A 21,697-nucleotide genomic window follows, 5' to 3' on the forward strand; every position below is an offset into this window, starting at 1 on the left:
ACTGACGTCGGGTGCTGAAGTTCCCACACATCCTTAAGGTGTAGATCACTTACTAATTTTTTTTAACTGTGGCGAGTAGTTGAAGTTGGGTTGTTGATCTTTCTGGTTTAAAACACAGTTAAATTCTCCACCTAGTATAAGAGAACACGGATTTTTCCTCAATAAATAAATCAGTTCATCTTGAAAAAACTTCGCACGATCCAATTTGTGGGAAGTTCCTGATGGGGCGTAAAGGTTAATCACTGTCACATCGAAAAGTTTTATGCCTATGGCTCTTCCTGATTCTAGTCGTTCGATTTCAGTCACCGGAATGCCTTCCCTTATAAGAATGGCTGTACCGATATTGGCTTCCGTAGAAACATTAACAATTTCAAAAAAGCCTGGGATCCGAAATTCCGTTATCGCAACTTCTTGTAGCAACGCGATATCTGTTTCGGATTGGTACAAGAATTCCTTTAGTGCTGCCAATTTCAAGGGTGACTGTATTTTATTAATGTTAATAGTAGTAATGCTATAAGCTTGCAGCACAGACATACCGGAAGAAGCTATTTGGGATGAGGTTCGGTATGATTATAGCAGCAAACGTGCTTCCCTACAAGGCACGATCTTTACAAGCTTTGTGCCCATTACATGTACTAACTGCCTAGAAAATTTGCACTGCTTTTAAACAAATAGCTTGAGAAGAAAAGTATCCTGAAATCCTGACAATGCATTGCTATAAGTCACTGTGGCCATTCTCTTTCTCCTCGTCAGTGTTGGACCTGATGACTTCATATTTGATATTCTTTTTCTTGATGTCTTTTTTCTCTGGTGTGACTTTCGCTTGATGACGCGTGACAGCAAGGCCCGGTGTCTGTCGCAGCCGCCGGCGGTGGCTAAATGGGGCAACGGCCGTGGCTTGCGAGTCGTCAATGTTTGGTTCCGGCGTGGTGTCTGTTGTGTTGTTTTGCTGGCGAGGCGGTGATGCTTGTGTATTTCCTCCTTCGGCGCGGCGTTGCGCTTCGGAGTCAGCAGGTTCTTTACCTGGTACTTCCTCGTACGGTTCGCACTGTATGGGTTGTGCACTTGATGCGGTTATTTCAGCCGTGACCTCAGACTCAGGGTCACATTTCCGTGAAAAATCACTACCCGCTGCGTCACTATCTGTTCGTGGCGGTGTAAGTCCTTGTGCGGAAGTGGGAGCCACATCGACCTTCATTCCATCTCCTTTTTCCACTTCCAACAGATCTTCAGGACTGGGCTTCGGCCTCCTGGCAACGGGTGTTTCACAGGAAGAGTCCTCATCAACATTTCTTTCAGTGTCCTCTAGAGGACGCTTTTTTGTGGGAATCTCGCTGTCACGGGACGGAATTTCAGCAGTTAATGCAGGTTTTAAAGACGGAAAGTCATTAACATTAAGTGCAACATTTTCAGAGGTAGTAACAGGATCCACGACCGCCGCTGGCTCTGTTGTATTACTGGCTGGCAACAAATCGTTGAGTGTCAATTTCCGGCGTTGCGTAAGGTTATTTGTTAGCACAAATACACGGCGAGGGCAGTCCTGACGGAGGTGACCAGACTCGTTACATACATGACATGTAGGGGTTTGTCCTGAGTACATAACATGCGCCTTGTGCCCGTCAACAAAGATGTGGGAGGGAATGTTTGCTTTCACTTCCATCTCCACGGAGCGAATGCCGTTAAAGCACTGCAGCTTGAAATGCGAAGCCCACCTTTCGTTGACTATTTGCCTGACAACCCCATACTTTGAAAGGACATCTTTAATTTTCGAATTGTCTACTTCTATGGGAATATTCAAAACCCTAACATTCCTAATTACAGACTCGGAATTCCGGAGTTTGACAGTACTTTTAGTACCATCACGGTGTATAAATTCCGTTTCATAACCAAATTTTGCCAGAAAGCGGTCTACACTCGCGGAATCGTTAAACTTTACAAAAATGCAGTATTCATCAGAGTCCAGCTGCATGGTATGAACAGATTCAGAATGAAGGCCAATTACCTCGGTAATCCAGTCGTGTATTTCAAGTGCAGAGGGCTGTACTCGACGGGTGTACTTGTCGAAGGTGAAAATCACGGTGTTTTTTCTCACGGAGTTTGCCATGGTGTTCTGCAGCGAAGAAATCTCGGACAACGCCGAAATCCCAACGGCACTTCGTAGAAAGATGACACGAAAGAAGACCAAATGCTCAATTGATAACGCTTAATTCACGTGCAAAACGTCAATAAACGAGCACAAAACACGAAAACACTGGCGTAAACACTGAACGTTCACGGAGCAAACTTGAGGAGCGTGCGACCGCTGCGGCAGCTAATGCCAGACTGCACGTGGACCACAGCGCTCCTGACCTCATAGCATCCTTGATGTTGTCTATCTTGCGCATGGACTACACAGTTTGTATATTTTGCTTATTTTTTTTCATACTTCCACACAACTTCTTCCTGTTTTCTCGATTGATCTGTGTTCAGTTTTACAAGGCCTATCCACTGTGCCAACTTATAACTAAATCTGAGGGGTGTGCGATGAGGAGGTTCCCTTGTGAGTGGAATTATTTCATATGGCAGACGTACCCGTCACAGAATTGAGTCAGTTGGTTGTCTCACATCGTGTGAAACCAGTCAGACCACGAGAGTGAGTTTATTTAATCGTATGGCTAGAGCCCCCTGAGACCGTTCGCCGGGTGCCGGTCTTTCAATTTGACGCCACTTCGGCGACCTGCAGTCGATGAGGATGATAGGATGATGATGAGGACAGCACAACACCCAGTCCCTGGGCGGAGAAAATTCCCCGACCCAGCCGGGAATCGAACCCGGGCCCAGAGGATTGACAATCCGTCACGCTGACCATTCAGGTACCGGGGGCGGACGACGAGAGTAAGTGAGAGACATTCATATAGCTGCCGTGGCCGCAGAGACTAGTTTCATTCGAATGAGAAAAACCGAGTGAATGGGAAAACAATTGACTGGCCATTCGGTTCTTAAAACCAGTCGTTTGTTGCCTCACTGGTATGGATCCATTCTGGCCGCTTTGAAGACTTTCCAGACCGTGGAGCCGCTATTGCTCGATCGAGTATATCCTCAAGTAGCATCACGAGGCAGGGTTGGCGGTCATCGCTGAAACAACCTGTTTTCGGTTGCGCCCCTTCTTTTCGTCTCCACTTTAACCTCACAGTAAAATTCGCTCTAAATAACCAGTTTTTGAAATAACCTTTTTTTAAGTTGCTCTTACTTCCAGTAGTAAACGTAGATTTCGAACAAAGATTGAAACATTCTAATGAAAGTGAATTAGTAGGAGATCACGATCGATATGGGGTTGGGGCTGTGCAGAAATCGGTCTCATTGTCTTCTGCAAAGCCGGTCAAGGTAAAGAAGATGGTTCAAAATGGTTCAAATGGCCCTGAGCACTATGGGACTCAACATCTGAGGTCATCAGTTCAAAAATGGTTCAAATGGCTCTGAGCACTATGGTACTTAACATCTATGGTCATCAGTCCCCTAGAACTTAAAACTACTTAAACCTAACTAAACTAAGGCCATCACACACATCCATGCTCGAGGCAGGATTCGAACCTGCGACTGTGGTGGTCGCGTGGTTCCAGACTGTAGGGCCTAGAACCGCTCGGCCACCCCGGCCGGCGGTAAAGAAGACACGAGCACCAACAGCGAGAGCGAATGATCAAAAGTTGATGACTTCTCTGGATCGTCGCTTATGGATGGCATCAATTTTTCACCAAATAACATGACTTGCACTTTCTCGAACATTAAAGAAGTGCGCTACAAAATGAACATATTTTTGAAAATCAGATTTTTTAAAATATTTGACGTCGTATCCCAAACGCTGGAGTTTTTGCCCCGGTTCAGAGATATCGTAGATCCGGGGTTGACAAGTACAGTACTGTCCCTGCAGTGTTGTACCGATTCTTATGTCTCGTGTTTCTTGCTACTTTCTAACTGTAGGCATTGTTTTTAAAATATTGCTGACTGACTTCTGAAAAATTGGTGGTAACTTCCTATGGGACCAAACTGCTGAGGTCATCGGTCCCTAGGCTTTTACACTACTTAATCGAACTTAAACTAATTTATGCTAAGGACAACACACACACACCCATGCCCGAGGGAGGACTCGAACCTCCGATGGGGGGAGCCGCGCGAACCGATACAAGGCACCCAAGACTGCTGGGCTACCCCGCGCGGCAGATTGATTTTCCGCATTTGTATAAGAATACGATATTTCGTAGCAGTGGGAGTTTTACGAGCAAACAAAAGTTTTATTTAAAAACCAAAAGTTTTAGCACTGCTACTGTGGCAGATTGATATACCAGTTTCTTTACCCGGTTATTAGTAAGAAATGAAAAAGACCTATTAGAAACGAGATCAAACAAATACCGACAAGTACAGGTTATTCAGAACTACAACACCGGTATCAGTTTTAACCGGTAGGTTTTTCCAATTCCTACCACGAGACCTAGTGCACCTCGTAAGAGTCCCTCCAACAACGAAAAATCCTCGACAGGAAGAGGAACAAACCCTGCGTCCTCGGCATGGGAGCCATCTGTGCTGACTACTCAGCTATGGAGGCGGTCCCCCCCTGCTGTATGCCCTTCTGTGAATTAAAAACCTGTCACAATCTCTCGAAATGTTGGCATTTAAAATTTCATAAAGTGTTGAAAACCACTGCAGATTCTCTGTCTGGTGTATTCAGCATTCTAATATCCTTCTCTTATAGTAATATATCACTTAATGCAACAAGAACTACAAGTACTCATCAGAATATAAAATGGTGGCCAGAAAAAAGCACTATATTTTTAAGGTCCTCGCAAACTTTTTCAATCACTTGCTTATGCTCTAAGGACAAGACACAAAGCTGTGTGCGGCATCACTAAAAGTACGTCTAATCTGATGTAATTGTTTTTGACTTGCAAAAACGCTTGACAGCACTATAAAGAACAGGCTGTAAATCGTTTACTCATGCTCTAAGGATAAGACACAATATTGTGTTGAAACATAACGGGAAGTACATCTAATCTAATTGCTTTCGACTTTCCAAAACGTTTGAAAGCACTATAAAGAACAGGCTGTAAAGGTGGGCTGGAATTTCAGAAGTACCTAACAAAAATTTGATATGAATTCTGAAACGGCAAAAATGCGCTGGATAAACTATTCATTCCGTCGACCGAAACTCAGATTATATTGAGGGAGGTACATATTTCGCCAGCCTTGTTTGTCGCCAACAGGATAACTCAAGATTGTGCTGAATAGCAGGGACCACCCAACTGCAAAAGGTCACGTCTTTTTTATTAGAAAGAAAAATCTTCATGAAAGACAAAGATAGACTAATTGATCCCAGCATAATTACTCAAGAATTACTTCAGAGTCTTTTTAGATTTATTTATTTGCTACATTATAACCCGTTACGTACAAGTTAAACACAGGCTATATTCATTCTTACACAGATTATAACTATCAATAGTAATTTTGCCCCTATACATCAGCAACAATATAGATTATTTTATCCGACACAATACTACTTTCCATCACCATAACTATTTCTGCTGCTAATAAAAAACTATATCTACTACAAAATCTATGTCTACCGTTATTATTGTCGTACAGTTTTTCCCTACTATATGTCACCAGTAAACACTTTAACTAATTGGAAAAGATTATTAACAGTTGTGTGCCACATTCCGCAGTGCACTCCATTAGTCGGCAGTCGGTAGACCTACCCTGCCGGTTTCTTGAGCGTTGCGGAGAGCTTTGTGGTGAGATCTGCCTCTTTGACTGCCTGTCTGCTCCCTGCAGGGGGCGGTTCCCTGTTCCGAAGAACATCGTCGCTGCCGTGACGAGCGCAGCCACATGCGGCCAACGCCTGAATCTACATTCAGACTGACACCTATACTCTGAAAATCACTGCGAAGGCGTGGTAGAGGGTACGACCCATTATTCCAGTTGTAGGTATTTTTCCTGCCGTTCCATTTACCAATGGAGCACAGGAAGAATCATTGTTTAAATGCCTCCGTGCGCGCTGTAATTAATATAATCTCATCCTCACGATCCCTACGGGTGCGATACGTAGGGGTTGTAGTGTATTCCTAGTCATCACTTAGAGTCAGTTCTTGAAATTTTGTAAATAGGCTTTCTCGGGATAGAGTCTGCCAGTTCAGTTGTAAAGTATGTATGTGGAACTGTAAACGGATCCTAGCCAAGGCTCGACATACGTTACATACCAAGAATAATGGAGATGTAACCCTTGTGCGCAATTTCTGGTTAAGCCACCTCACAAGGACATTCATAAATTTAAAAATTACAGGGTCGCCACCAGCCCAAGCCCTTCCTAACAATTAAGAAAAGACCGAACTGGAAATTATCAGTTCAATTAAATTAAGAATTTAACTATAAGAATGCAATTTTTTAAAGACACTAACAAGATGAACAGCATTGTATGTCGTATGAGCTTGTTTAATGAAATTGATTTTATTCTCCCATTTTTGTTCATCACAAGCAAGCAGATTAACTTAAAAAAATCAGGGAATAGAAAATTAATTTGAACACTGACATCAATAAGAAGGATAAAGGAAGCAGAATGCTACTTTTACGTAGCACATTTATTTCTTTAATTTGATGCACATCCTATGAATACACGTGACTGGTGCCTGAATGAAAAATTTAACTAAATAATTCGCCAAAAATGGTAGAATAGCGCAATAAAAAAAGGAAAAACACACAAAAGGGTAGTGGAACACAATAATTCAATCATTCCATCTACATACCCACGACAGAAATAATTCAGAGAGATACCTATCACTATTATGCTCATGCACTAGCTTGGAAAGAGGTTTATCCGATTCGCAAGGTTTGAATGGTAGATATACGACATAGAATCCGCGCCTGCCGCTTACGAACGGCCGAACTTCAGCACGTGGTAAACTTGATTACAAGTTAACTGCTCACAAATTAGACATTAAACTAGGCACAAATGTTAAGAAATTTTAATGGTGCAATAGCGGAATGATTTTGCCGTCACGAAATAAAATTAACTCGACAAGGCAGAAACCCTCTCTAGTAGCTACGAACTGTACTCATCAACCGGTAGCTGCAGAGTGTCCTTTCTCCACCGAGCTACGCCTCACTACCTGTGCAACGGAAACTACCAGAGGGGTAGGCTTGGCCACCAACCTGACAGACAAACCAACCCCAGACTAAAAGGGGTAAACTTCACTGTCAAGGTACTGGGATCCTAAGTTGGTCATCCTGTGCTACCCTCCAAACGAGAAGCAAACATCACCTGCTCCTACCAGACGACAACCAGCTCAGCGTCCCTCACAAAAGAAACCCGAAACCACACTCATTCAGTCACATTCACGCACACATAGGGTTGGGTGAAGGGAAAACGTAATAAATACAGGTCATGATTTCCTATGGAACACAAAAAAATCAAACATAGTATCATTTAATATGCCTTAGTTTGTTTGCTCAGTCTTCCTGTGAGAGTTAATAAATTAAACCGCAATCAGGTTGTGGATAGAATAGGATGCACAGGATCCAGTGAGACAAGAGTATTATGAAACAACTCCACAGAGACGTTTCACAGTTTCTTCAGCATCTCTGTGATACTCTCTCACGGATGAAACAAACCTGTGACCATTCGTGCTGCCCTTCTCTGTATACCTTCAGTATCCCCTGTTACACCTACTCGATGTGGATCTAGAGCACTAGAGCAATATCGTAGGATGGGTCGCACGAGTGATTTGTAAGGTTCAAAATGGCTCTGAGCACTATGGGACTCAACTGCTGAGCTCATCAGTCCCCTAGAACTTAGAACTAATTAAACCTAACTAACCTAAGGACATCACACACATCCATGCCCGAGGCAGGATTCGAACCGGCGACCGTAGCAGCAGCGCGGCTCCGGACTGGAGCGCCTAGAACCGCACGACCACCGCGGCCGGCGATTTGTAAGGAATCCCCTTTGTAGACTGATAGCATTTCTCAAGTGTTCTGTCAATATACCGAAGTCTGCAGCTTGCTTTATCCACGACTGACATTTTGTGTCCCTACAAAGCGTGACATCCAGATTTGTACGACTTGGTCGGTTCCAGCTGTGTCTCACACTTGACTGCCTTGATTTAAAACTTTTAGGGTGTCATGCGAGAAAAGTGCGAGTTGGGTCTCACATGATCTGTGTTTTCGAAACCCATGCTGGATGGCATGGAGGAGTTCATTCTGTTCGTTATAACTCATTACGTATAAGCTCGGAATATGTTCTAAGATTTTACAACAAATAGATGTCATATATATTGGACGGTAGTTTTGTGGATCTCTTCTACAACCTTTCTTGTAGACGAGTGGGACTTGCGCATTCTTCCAACTACTATGGACAGTTTTTTGTTCGAGGGCTCTACGACAGATTATAGTTAAAAGAGGGACTAATTAAGCCGAAAATTCTATATAGTATCGGATAGGAACTCCATCGGACCCTCGAACTTGGTTCAGTTTTAACGATTTCAGCCTATTGTCAATACCATTGGCACAACACTTATTTCTCTCATCTTTTCAGTGATACGAGAATGAAACTGAGACAATTCTCCTGGATTTTATTCTGTAAAAGAATATCTGAAAATGGAGTTAAGCATTTCTGCATTTGCTTTGCTACCCTCAATTCCAGTTCCTGTCTTATCCGTGAGTGACAGGACACTAACTTTGGTGCCCCTAACAACCTTTACATACGACTAGGATTACTATGGGTTTTTGAGAAAGGTCATTCGAGAACATTCTGCTACGGTAGTCATTGAAGGCTTTACGCTTTGCTGACTTCGCAGCAAAACGCATTTCATTCAGTATCTATCTATAGCTCTATATCTTTTTATACCTTTTATGCGGTAGTCATTGTTTCGTTAGAAGATTCTTTGCAGTGACTGTATACCAAGGCGGACCCCTTCCATCCTGAACTGTTCTGCTGGGGACATGCCTATTCTGCACATGGTCAACTATTCTTTTAAACTTAATCCAAAATTCCTCTACGTGTTCCTGTCCTGTGCTAAAAGATACAAGTGATAATGTCCCTCTCTATTAATTACATATTTGACGTAAGTCAGAGTATATGTTTTTCAGCTGATTCAAGTAAAGAGCGCTAAACAAAAAGCGCGTATTGCATCTGCGAGACTGCTGCTTTGCATTTGCTTTGTCAATTTGATGGCATAGAGAAAGAAGAGATATTGATATGACTTGATTGTTAGCTTACGACAAAATGGATAAAATAGACGTAGAATTGCTACGAAAGTCAGCTATTTGTAGAAAGTTTCGCACGATCACAAAAAGTACTGATACAATCTTCAAACGGGGAAGCGGGGCTGGAGGGGGTAGATTAGTGTTTAACGTCCCGTCGATAACGAGGTCATTAGAGACGGAACACAAGCTCGGATTAGGGAAGGAGGGGGGAGGAAATCGGCCCTGCCCTTTCAAAGGAACCATTCCAGCATTTACTTTTTTATTTTATTTATTTATTTACATGTCAAGTTCCGTAGGACCAAATTGAGGAGCAAATCTCCAAGGTCATGGAATGTGTCAGTACATGAGCTTACAACATAAAAGTAATAACAGATAAAAATAAATGTTCATGAAACCTGAAAAGAAGTCAGTCCATAAGTTTAAGTAAACGCTATCAGCAATACAAAAAGAATCAGCTTAATTTTTCAAGGAACTCCTCGACAGAATAGAAGGAGTGACCCATGAGGAAACTCTTCAGTTTCGATTTGAAAGCGCGTGGATTACTGCTAAGTTTTTTGAATTCTAGTGGCAGCTTATTGAAAATGGGTGCAGCAGTATACTGCACACCTTTTTGCACAAGAGTTAAGGAAGTCCGATACAAATGGAGGTTTGATTTCTGCCGAGTATTAACCGAGTGAAAGCTGCTTATTCTTGGAAATAAACTAATATTGGTAACAAGAAACGATAATAAGGAATATACATATTGAGAGGCCAATGTCAAAATACCCAGACTCGTGAACAGAGGTCGACAAGAGGTTCGTGAACTCACACCACTTATTGCCCGAACCACCCGTTTCTGGGCCAAAAATATCCTTCTAGAATGTGAAGAGTTACCCCCAAAACATAATACCATACGACATAAGTGAATGAAAATAAGCAAAGTAGACTAATTTACGTGTCGAAGTATCACTCACTCTTGATACCGTTCGAATAGTGAAAATGGCAGTATTAAGTCTTTGAACAAGCTCCTGAACGTGGGCTTTCCGCGACAGCTTACTATCTATTTGAACACCTAGAAATTTGAACTGTTCAGTTTCACTAATCATATGACCGTTCTGTGAGATTAAAACGTCAGGTTTAGTTGAATTGTATGTCAGAAACTGTAAAAACTGAGTCTTACTGTTATTTAATGTTAGTTTATTTTCTACAAACCATGAACTGAGGTCATGTACTGCACAACTTGAAACTGAATCAATGTTGCACACAGCATCCTTTACTGCCAAGCTAGTGTCATCAGCAAACGTAAATATTTTAGAGTTACCCATAATACCAGAGGGCATATCATTTATATAAATAAGGAACAGGAGCGGCCCCAACACTGATCCCTGGGGCACCCTCCACTTGACAGTACCCCACTCAGATCCCACATCACAGCCGTTATCAAAATTGTGAATAATGACCTTTTGCTGCCTGTTGTTAAAGTAAGAGGTGAACCAATTGTGAGCTACTCCCCTTATTCCGTAATGGTCCAACTTCTGGAGCAATATTGTGAGATCAACACAGTCAAATACCTTTGTTAAATCAAAAAATACGCCAAGCGTTCGAAACTTTTTGTTTAGCCCATCCAGTACCTCACAGAGAAAAGAGAATATAGCATTTTCAGTTGTCAAACGACTTCTAAAGCCGAACTGTACATTTGATAGCAAATCGTGTGATATAAAATGATCAATTAACCTTACATATACAGCCTTTTCGATAACTTTTGCAAAAACTGATGGCATAGAAATAGGTCTAAAATTATCTACATTATCCCTTTCTCCCTTATTATAAAGCGGCTTTACTACTGAGTACTTTAATCGCTCAAGAAACTGACCATTCCTAAAGGAAAAATTACAAATATGGCTAAATACAGGGCTAACATGTGCAGCACAGTACTTTTAATATTCTGCTAGACACTCCATCATAACCATGAGAGTCCTTAGTCTTCAGTGATTTAATTATTGACTCAATCTCCCTCTTGTGTGTATCACTGAGGAGTATTTCATACGTCAATCTCGGAAAGGCATTTGCTAAGAAATTTATATGATTTCCTGTAGAAACTAAATTTTTATTTAATTCACAAGCAATACTCAGAAAATGGTTATTAAATACTGTACATATATCTGATTTATCAGTAACAGAAATATTTCTACTGCGAACTGACTTTATATCATCGACCTTGTGCTGCTGACCAGACACTTCCTTCACAACTGACCATATGGTTTAGTTTTATCCTGTGAATTAGCTATTCTATTTGCATATCACATACTTTTTGCCTTGCTAATAACATTTTTAAGCACCTTACAATACTGTTTGTAATGGGCTACTGTAGCTTGATTGTGACTACTTCTAACATATTGATATAATTCCCGCTTTGTTCTACATGATATCCTTATCCCACTAGTCAGCCAACCGGGCTGTCCATTACTGCTAGTACCCCGTTTAGAAATGTGTTATGCAAAGCATTGTATTTATCATCTATATTATCGGCACTATAAACATCTTGCCACTCTTGTTCCTTGACAAGTTTTAAAAAACTCTCTATTGCTGTTGGATTAATTTTCCTACGTAGTTTATAATTAAATATGACATTGGTTTGAGTACAAAAACCTTTTAGTGTTAAAATTTGTGCATCATGGTTTGAAAGGCCATTCACCCTTTTACTAACAGAATGCCCATCTAGTAATGAAGAATGAATAAAAATATTGTCTATGACTGAGCTACTGTTCCCCTACACCCTAGTTGAAAAAAAAAACAGTTTGCATCATATCATATGAATTTAGGAGATCTACCAACATCCTCTTTCTAGCACAATCATATACAAAATTAATATTGAAGTCACCACATATAACTACTTTCTGGTACTTCCTTCAAGGTGAATCAAGAACCCTCTCTAGCTTAAGCAAAAATGCTCTGAAGTCGGAGTTAGGGGACCTATAAACAACAGCAATTAGAAGTTTAATTTCACTAAATTCAACTAATGCTGCACAACTTTCAAATATCTGTTCAGTGCAGTGTCGTGATACGTCTATGGACTCAAATGAAATACTGTTTTTTACATACAGAGCCACTCCCCCACCCCGCAAGGAACTCCTTGAGAAACAGCCAGCTAATCTGTAGCCTGGTAAAGGAAGCCTCTTAATTATCAAATTATTTAGGTGGTGCTTTGATATGCCAATAATTTCAGAGTTAACATCTATTAGCAGTTCACTAACTTTATCTCTAATACCTCTTATATTTTGATGAAATATGCTAATTCCTTCTCTACTTGGAAACATTACATCCTCAGGAGGTGAGCCCTTAGTTAGAGGCACTTCCTTTAAGCAGTTATACCTATTAGCTGACTTCAGTCTAAAAAAGGTGCAGCTATAACACCAACTACTACAGGAATTTTTCCATGAGTGACACCACTACCACCACCCACTACACAGTCACCTATAATCTTAGCCAGCCTCCCCTTCCAAACCTATTGAGGTGCAGGCCATGCCTAGTGAAACTCCATCTATTGATAGACCCAACTGGCACCACTGAGATGTGATTCATGCCCTCCGCCATCAGTGCCCTCCCCAACCCTACATTAACGCGCCTAACAGCCGCATTAAGGTGAGGCCGATCATGACGCTGAAACAGTTGCACGAAATGCACATTAGTGCCACCAGTTTGAGTAGCTATCTTAACCAAGTCACCACTGACATCATATTCCCCGTCCCTATCGAGACTGTTCCCTGCTCCACCCACATTAGTGCCACCAGATTCAGTAGCTATCTTAACCAAGTCACCACTGACATCATATTCCCCGTCCCTATCGAGACTGTTCCCTGCTCCACCCACTATCACTACCTGATCCTCCTTCGTAAAATTCTTACATAACTCTCCTATGCTTTCAGTCACCTGAGCCAACCCTGCACTAGGCTTCACAATGCTGGTGACCTGGTACTCACTCCCCAACACTTCCTGCAACTGCTGACCCACACCTCTACCGTGGGAACTACCTAGCACCAGAACATTTCTGCTAGACTTTGCAACTAACCTAGGCCTCCTAATTGCTGAGGACGACTGCAAGTTACCTACATCTACAGCTACAAGAGGCTCCTCTACATCGACATCTACATTTATACTCCGCAAACCACCCAACGGTGTGTGGCGGAGGGCGCTTTACGTGCCACTGTCATTACCTCCCTTTTCTGTTCCAGTCAAGTATGGTTCGCGGGAAGAACGACTGTCTGAAAGCCTCCGTGCGCACTCGAATCTCTCTAATTTTACATTCGTGATCTCCTCTGGAGGTATAAGTAGGGGCAAGCAATATATTCGATACCTCATCCAGAAACGCACCCTCTCGAAACCTGGACAGCAAGCTACACCGCGACGCAGAGCGCCTCTCCTGCAGAGTCTGCCACTTGAGTTTGCTAAACATCTGCGTAACGCTATCACGCTTACCAAATAACCCTGTGACGAAACGCGCCGCTCTTCTTTGGATCTCCTCTATCTCCTCCGTCAACCCGATCTGGTACGGATCCCTCACTGATGAGAACTACTCAAGTATAGGTCGAACGAGTGTTTTGTAAGCCACCTCCTTTGTTGATGGACTACATTTTCTAAGGACTCTCCCAATGAATCTCAACCTGGTACCCTCCATACCAACAATTAATTTTATAAAAAAAATGGTTCAAATGGCTCTGAGCACTATGGGACTCAACTGCTGAGGTCATTAGTCCCCTAGAACTTAGAACTAGTTAAACCTAACTAACCTAAGGACATCACAAACATCCATGCCCGAGGCAGGATTCGAACCTGCGACCGTAGCGGTCTTGCGGTTCCAGACTGCAGCGCCTTTAACCGCACGGCCACATCGGCCGGCAATAAATTTTTTTTTTTTTTTATATCATCATTCCACTTCAAATCGTTCCGCACGCATACTCCCAGAAATTTTACAGAAGTAACTGCTACCAGTGTTTGTTCCGCTATCATATAATCATACAATAAAGCATCCTTTTTTCTATGTATTCGCAATACATTGCATTTATCTATGTTAAGGGTCAGTTGCCACTCCCTGCACCAAGTGTCTATCCGCTGCAGATCTTCCTGCATTTCGCTACAATTTTCTAATGCTGCAACTTCTCTACAGCATCATCCGTGAAAAGCCGCATGGAACTTCCGACACTATCTACTAGGTCATTTATATATATTGTGAAAAGCAATGGTCCCATAACACTCCCCTGTGGCACGCCAGAGGTTACCTTAACGTCTGTAGACGTCTCTCCATTGATAACAACACGCTGTGTTCTGTTTGCTAAAAACTCTTCAATCCAGCCACACAGCTGGTCTGATATTCCGTAGGCTCTTACTTTGTTTATCAGGCGACAGTGCGGAACTGTATCGAACGCCAAGGAAAATAGCATGTACCTGGGAGCCTGTATCTAATATTTTCTGGGTCTCATGAACAAATAAAGCGAGTTGGGTCTCACATGATCGCTGTTTCCGGAATCCATGTTGATTCCTACATAGTAGATTCTGGGTTTCCAAAAACGACATGATACGCGAGCAAAAAACATGTTCTAAAATTCTACAACTTATCGACGTCAGAGATATAGGTCTATAGTTTTGCGCATCTGCTCGACGACCCTTCTTGAATACTGGGACTACCTGTGCTCTTTTCCAATCATTTGGACCCTTCCGTTCCTCTAGAGACTTGCGGTACACGGCTGTTAGAAGGGGGGCAAGTTCTTTCGCGTACTCTGTGTAGAATCGAATTGGTATCCCGTCAGGTCCAGTGGACTTTCCTCTGTTGAGTGATTCCAGTTGCTTTTCTATTCCTTGGACACTTATTTCGATGTCAGCCATTTTTTCGTTTGTGCGAGGATTTAGAGAAGGAACTGCAGTGCGGTCTTCCTCTGTGAAACAGCTTTGGAAAAAGGTGTTTAGTATTTCAGCTTTACGCTCCTCTCCACTCAACTCTGACGGTTGGTAGTATCTATTGCATGGATGCAAAGTAAAACTGTCTGAATACCTCCTCTTCCTAGCTACCGTCTTGCCAACTGCCAGTTCCCATTCCCCACCACCCTTCACCCTACTCAATCTACCTAGTTCCTCCTTTGCGCATTGTAACTGCACCTGAAGGGCACAGATGTTACGCTCCTGCTCCTCTATTAACTTGTTTCTGCTACAGATTGTACATTCCCAGGAGAGGATCTCCCTAAAATGACCACTGGCTTCCCCACTGCATTCGCCCCCCCCCCCCCAGTGAAAATACTTTGAACAAATCCCACACCGTAATCCACTACTCACAAACCTACGACAGAGCCCACACTTTTCACTCGTGGTAAAATTTTACAGTTACTGAAAAAAAAACTATACGTCTACGTTACCAAAGTTCAGTTACACCAGTAGAACTATTTAAGAACTAACAATAATGGTCTCGAAGTACTCTGCCTACTAAGAAAGCAGCTACTTGTATTAATACTACTACAACACAGCCGACACCAATACCAGAAAAACTTCACAAAATTATTAGCTAAAAGCAAAAAATTAAAACAACCACTGTAACACTACGTGAAGTTAAAACACTGAATGAAAATTTTACTGAAGTATTTCTCTAGAAAGAATAATAAACGTCAGTTGAAAACTAAAGCACGAAATTTACTAAACGACTTCAACACACTGAAAACTCTATAAAACACAGCGAGCGAACGATTACAAAAGTTTATTACCTGAAGCGATTTAGGGAAATCACGGAAAACCTAAATCACGATGGCCGGATGTGGGTTTGGACCGTCGACCTCCCGAGTGCGAGTCCAGAGCGCTAACCACTGCGCCACCTCACTCGGTTAAACTGTAAATGAAGACTATAGAAACAGAAAAGGTCTCGTGAAACTGTTAACTTTACTTATCGACATTCATTTCAAACAACTGAGTTCAAATGTTCAAATGTGTGTGAAATCTTATGGGACTTAGCTGCTAAGGTCATCAGTCTCTAAGCTTACACGCTATTTAACCTAAATTATCCTAAGGACAAACACACACACCCATGCCCGAGGGAGGACTCGAACCTCAGCCGGGATCCAAGCAACTGAGTGTCCTTGTCTTTTTTATGAGAGTTCTTTGGGATGGAATTATTTGGGCGTTCAAATTTTTTGTGAATATTTCCAACTTTAAAAAGAAATATATGATACACATATCACTGGCCATTAGCGTGTAAAAGCGTCGTACACTGCACGACATGCGATTCTTCTCCAATCACAGAAGCATTTAGACGCTGTCTTTCGTGACTGCAAATAATTCGATTTTTGTCTGCTTAAGAAGCGTACGCATTTGTGATAGTGTAAAGTTCTTCGTTGATATATGACACTAATGAACGTATAATTATACTTGTTGCCCTTTTTACTTTGGTAATCACTGTTGCTACAGCTGCCTCATGGTCACTGATATCAGATTTGGACATTCTCAAAGAATTCAGGTCTATTTGTTGCCATTAGATCTAATATATAGTGATGTTTCAAACTATCTTTCTAAGTAGTTTTCACATAAGGCATTTAGTAATGTTTCATAGGATGTCTTGGCGCACCCACCGTCAACAAAACTGTAATTATACCAATCGATTGTTGGATTATTAGGGAACTTATGTACACTATTTCACTGTCAGTGTTTAATTTCTTACGGTAAATGTATGAGAAAACTGTGTGAATACCTTGCTGTGCATGCTCTACAGAAACGCGGCACTCTGTTCATTTTGCGATCCACATATGGACTCATGGAGAACTTGACGCTAATCGAAACTGATGTGTAAGGTATTTAGTTAGATTCAAACCAACAAAACTGCCCATTCTAGGATCAACCCAGAGTTGAATGAAGTTACTAACGCTGGTGTAGCAAACGTCTACAGGAATGCCTAATTGCTATTACACAGATTTAGCAACGAGGAAGAGTATTCATTCCGTAACTATTCCCCTGACATATGGGTCCTACGTGACGAACAAAACTCGAATTGACACCTTTCACGGTCGAGTCGAAGCTCTTCAGAGACGTTCGTACAGTGAAGAAGCTTGGTATTCACAAAGCAGACATCTGTGACCATTAACACAGCTTACTGATTCGAGTTTGCAGTAAGTCTTAGTTTGTCAAGTTTTCTTCAGATTTTGTAAAAGAACTTCTTCGATTCCCGGCCTGGTTGGAGATTGTCTCTGCTCGTGGACTGGGTGTTGTGTTGCGTTGTCCTTATCATGTGGCGTCGAATGAAGTAAGAAGTCTTACTTCGGTCGAACTTGGCGGTCGAACTTCCCCGTCTGGGGCCTCCCGGCCAAAGATGCCATACGCTCTTTTTTTTTTATTCGCAGCTCTATGAACTAAAACACAAGATAAACCCTAGAGTGCACTGATCTGTTTTGCTCCTATTGAATAAGAGTTTAAAAGACTGTGTAGAGGACATTTGATTGAAGACTCTTCCATCAGACTTCTTTTTTTCCTAAGGAATCTTCATGGCGCCCAAAGGGAGGCGTTTGGGCAGGGGTCATAACCCCCAGAGGAAAGAGGAACCAAGCAAAGCATAAGGAACGCGGAGTAGAGGTGAGAGAGTGGCAAATATTCACACTCGGTGGGACTGTCGACGCATAGTGTTTCAGGGAACATTCCTATGAGCAGAGTATAACCGGTACTAAGAGACGAAAAGAAGTGGATCAGCTCCTCATTGCAGTAACACCCCAACGCTGGGGCGGGTTAAGAAAGGCACTACAAAGAAAATCAGAGATAAATTTTCAATATTTGTGATTGCGGACTACTTTCATTAAGATAGTGTCAAAATTCTAGGACATTTTTCTCGATGTTAGCGAACAAGTAGTGAACTGCGTGTCCGCAAATTCACTTTACGGAGCTAATATTTGTTTGTGGGAAGTATCCCGAGTCCGGAAAGAGGAGCGGATGAGGAGGTATGTGCTGAGTCGTACGGGTAATTAAGGCCAGCATCTGTCGCACCAAGAACCAGACACCTGTCGCTGATTCGCATACCAGAGGATGCTCTCCCGTGTCTAGAACATCACAGGAGACACACAGTGCGGTGTCTGAAAGGTAAATCCCATGAAGGCGTGACCGGCATACTTGATTTCCATTGATCGTAAGGTACCATGCAGACTGGACACCGATATCTAGACGGCACGCCAGTCGACGTGGGGATGCTTCGTCTCATCCACATGTGGTGTCCTGTTCTGCTGAAGAAAGCCATAGATTGCCTTTGTGGACATCAAGCGCGTTGGCACTATCGCAGTACGGACATAGCTCATATTCGAGGAAAAAATAGCAGAAGTAAAAGAAGGGCGGCAGGACGTTTGAAAGCCGCATAGGGGCTGAGCACTCGGTTTGCGGACGTTAAGGCAGTTACTAGAAGCTTCACCGTAGACGGTAACCTATGCCAATGACTCCCTGATCTCAGTACCGCTACGAAAAACGAGGACAAGATCATCCCTATGATCAATGGAGCTGAATACATGGCCACAGAGAGACATTTCAGACAGGTGTTGATGGAGGCCGGAGAGCAACGGTTCCACAGCAAAAGCATACAACAGTGCTGGCAGCCTTGCAGAGTACACGGGACGTTGCTCTAGAAAGGAGACGGGTTACCACGTCGACGATAGTATCAGAGTATCCCATATTGCGGAGCATCAGTTCCAGGTAGTCATGAGCGACCCGATCGAAAGTCTGGCTGCAGCCAAGAGTGGTCAAAAGTACAGGCATACGACGAGCGTGAGCACGAGTGATTATGTCTCGATAGTGACAGAGGGCGGTGCGGATGTTACTGGCACCTCCCAAACAGGTCTGATCAGGGTAAACCAAGTACCGGGCCATCCGTTTAAGTCGTGCAGCCAACAGCCGGATATAGACCTTCTTGTCACTGTTAAGCAACACCAAGGAGCGATAATCGCATATCCGTGATGTACCTCGATGCTTGTCGATGAGAATGAGGAGACCGTCGAGGAAACCGTCTGGGATCTGCACGACAGGTGACATAAGGTCCCGACAAATTTCCGTCCACGTCGGCGCTAGTAGGGAACGAAATAACCAATAAAACTCTAGTGGTAGGCCATCAGGCCCGGCGACTTGTTCGTAGAACCCGCCTTGATAGCGTCATAGGCTCCATCCTCCGTGATGTCCGCAAGCAGACAGATCATCACATCCACAGGACCCGAGTCTAAGGAGAATCGGGAGGCCGCACGATATTGTCAGGGTGGTGACGTTGTGCAGAGTACAGCTTAACAACCTTGGAGGGCAGACCCTATATGGCGTTCGGCATCTAAGCGCCGCCCATTATCAGTCATAAGAACATAATCAAAGTCCTACGATGTTAGCGCCATTGTGCTATCACGTGGTACATAGAAGGACGCTCCTGCTAACCCGTCGTGTGTGCGCGCGCCGTGACCATAGCTCCTTCAAAACGACGTCGGGAAAGTGCAGAGAGCTGTGCTTTGGCACTATTCGCCATCGCCTAACACACTGGCGAATATGATTCATGAACAGCATTCCAACAGGATAACGTCTGACCACATACCGCCGTTGTACCACAGCATGCTCTACAGAGCATGTATTGCATCACTAAATGCCCTACAGAGCGTCGACATGTTGCCTTGGCCTGCTCACAAGATGTCTCCACTCGAGCACATATGAGTCATCATCGGACGACAACTCCTGTGTCATACACAAACAGCTTTAGCCGTACCTGTATTGACCGACCAAGTGCAACAGGCATGGAACTCGAACCCACAAACCAACATCCGGCACTTATACAGTACAATGCATGCACATTTTCATACTTGCATTCAACATTCTGGCTGTTACACCGGTTATTAATGCACCATCATTTCACATTTGCAATGGGTTTCCTCACCCCTACATTAACTTGTGATCTTGCATAGTTAATCACTGAAATATGTTACCTAGACAAATGTATATCCAAAATTTCATTACTCTACATTAATTATTTTTTGGTGGTGCGATATTTTCCGTCAGTGTATATATCACTTTCGAATGCAATGAGGGTAACTTTATGAGAAAGAGCGTGTGATCGATGTATTGCAATTGAATGTGAGGGGGAACCTAATGTTAGAATCTTTGCTAGGACAGAAAATTGTGTTGAATTTATGGAATGGATCTGTTACCGTGATTTCATGTGGAATCTACTACAACAGCTGCAACTAAACCAAATACACTACGCCGACCGTACACCTTTGCTAACTTTATAAGCGGATGTTTCCAGAATGAGATTTTCACTCTGCAGTTCAGTGTGCGCTGATATGAAACTTCCTGGAAAATTAAAACTGTGTGCCAGACCGAGACTCGAACTCGGGACCTTTGCCTTTCGCGGGCAAGTGCTCTACACACTGATTTACCGAAGCACGACACACGCCTCGTCCTCACAGCTCTACTTCAGCCAGTACCTCGTCTCCTACCTTCCAAACTTTACAGAAGCTCTCCTGCGAACCTTACAGAACTAGCACTCCTGAAAGAAAGGATATTGCGGAGACATGGCTTAGCCGCAGACTAGGGGATGTTTCCAGAATGAGATTTTCACTCTGCAGCTGAGTGTGCGCTGATATGAAACTTCCTGGCAGATTAAAACTGTTTGCCGGACCGAGACCCAAGCTTGGGTAGCTCACTTGGTAGAGCACTTGTCCGCAAAGGGCAAAGGTCCCCCAAGCATGGGTAGCTCAGTTGGTAGAGCACTTGCCCGCGAAAGGCAAAGGCCCCGAGTTCGAGTCTCGCTCTGGCACACAGTTTTAATCTGCCAGGAAGTTTTATAAGCGGATGATGGTTTGTGGGAAACGCTGTTCATGTACGTTTATCAACTTCTTGCTCCTTTATTCTCTGACTGAGTTCTACTAGCTTTGAATCAATATATTCTTTGATTACTACATCTGACCGTTCATTTATTATTATTTGAGGAACTGTCTTACGTCGATGTCACCAAAATTTAATTTATCCATCATGTGGAGTATTGCTTCAGATTCCTGACAAGTGAATTTTCTTGGGTCTGCTACAAGTAGCATTGAAAGTATACCAAAAATTCCTGTTGAGGCAATAATAGCCAGTTTTCATGTTGTCAGCTACATACAGCGAACTTATTACTGCTACATAATAGCCTACTTGAGTTAAAAATAGTCTATCTCTGAGTGGTTTCCCACGTTGCGTAGTAGTAGGTTAGCTATACAGGGTGGTCCATTGATAGGACCGGGCCAAATATCTCACGAAATAAGCATCAAGCGAAAGAAATTACAAAGAACGAAACTCGTCTAGTTTGAAGGGGTAAACAAGATGGCGCTATGGTTGGCCCGCTAGATGGCGCTGCCATAGGTCAAACGGATATCAACTGCGTTTTTTTAAATAGCAACCCCCATTTTTTATTACATATTCGTGTAGTACGTCAAGAAATGTGAATGTTTTAGTTGGACCACTTTTTTCGCTTTGTGGTAGA

This window comes from Schistocerca americana, chromosome X, assembly GCF_021461395.2.
Source record: "Schistocerca americana isolate TAMUIC-IGC-003095 chromosome X, iqSchAmer2.1, whole genome shotgun sequence".
In the NCBI taxonomy this organism is placed as follows: domain Eukaryota; kingdom Metazoa; phylum Arthropoda; class Insecta; order Orthoptera; family Acrididae; genus Schistocerca; species Schistocerca americana.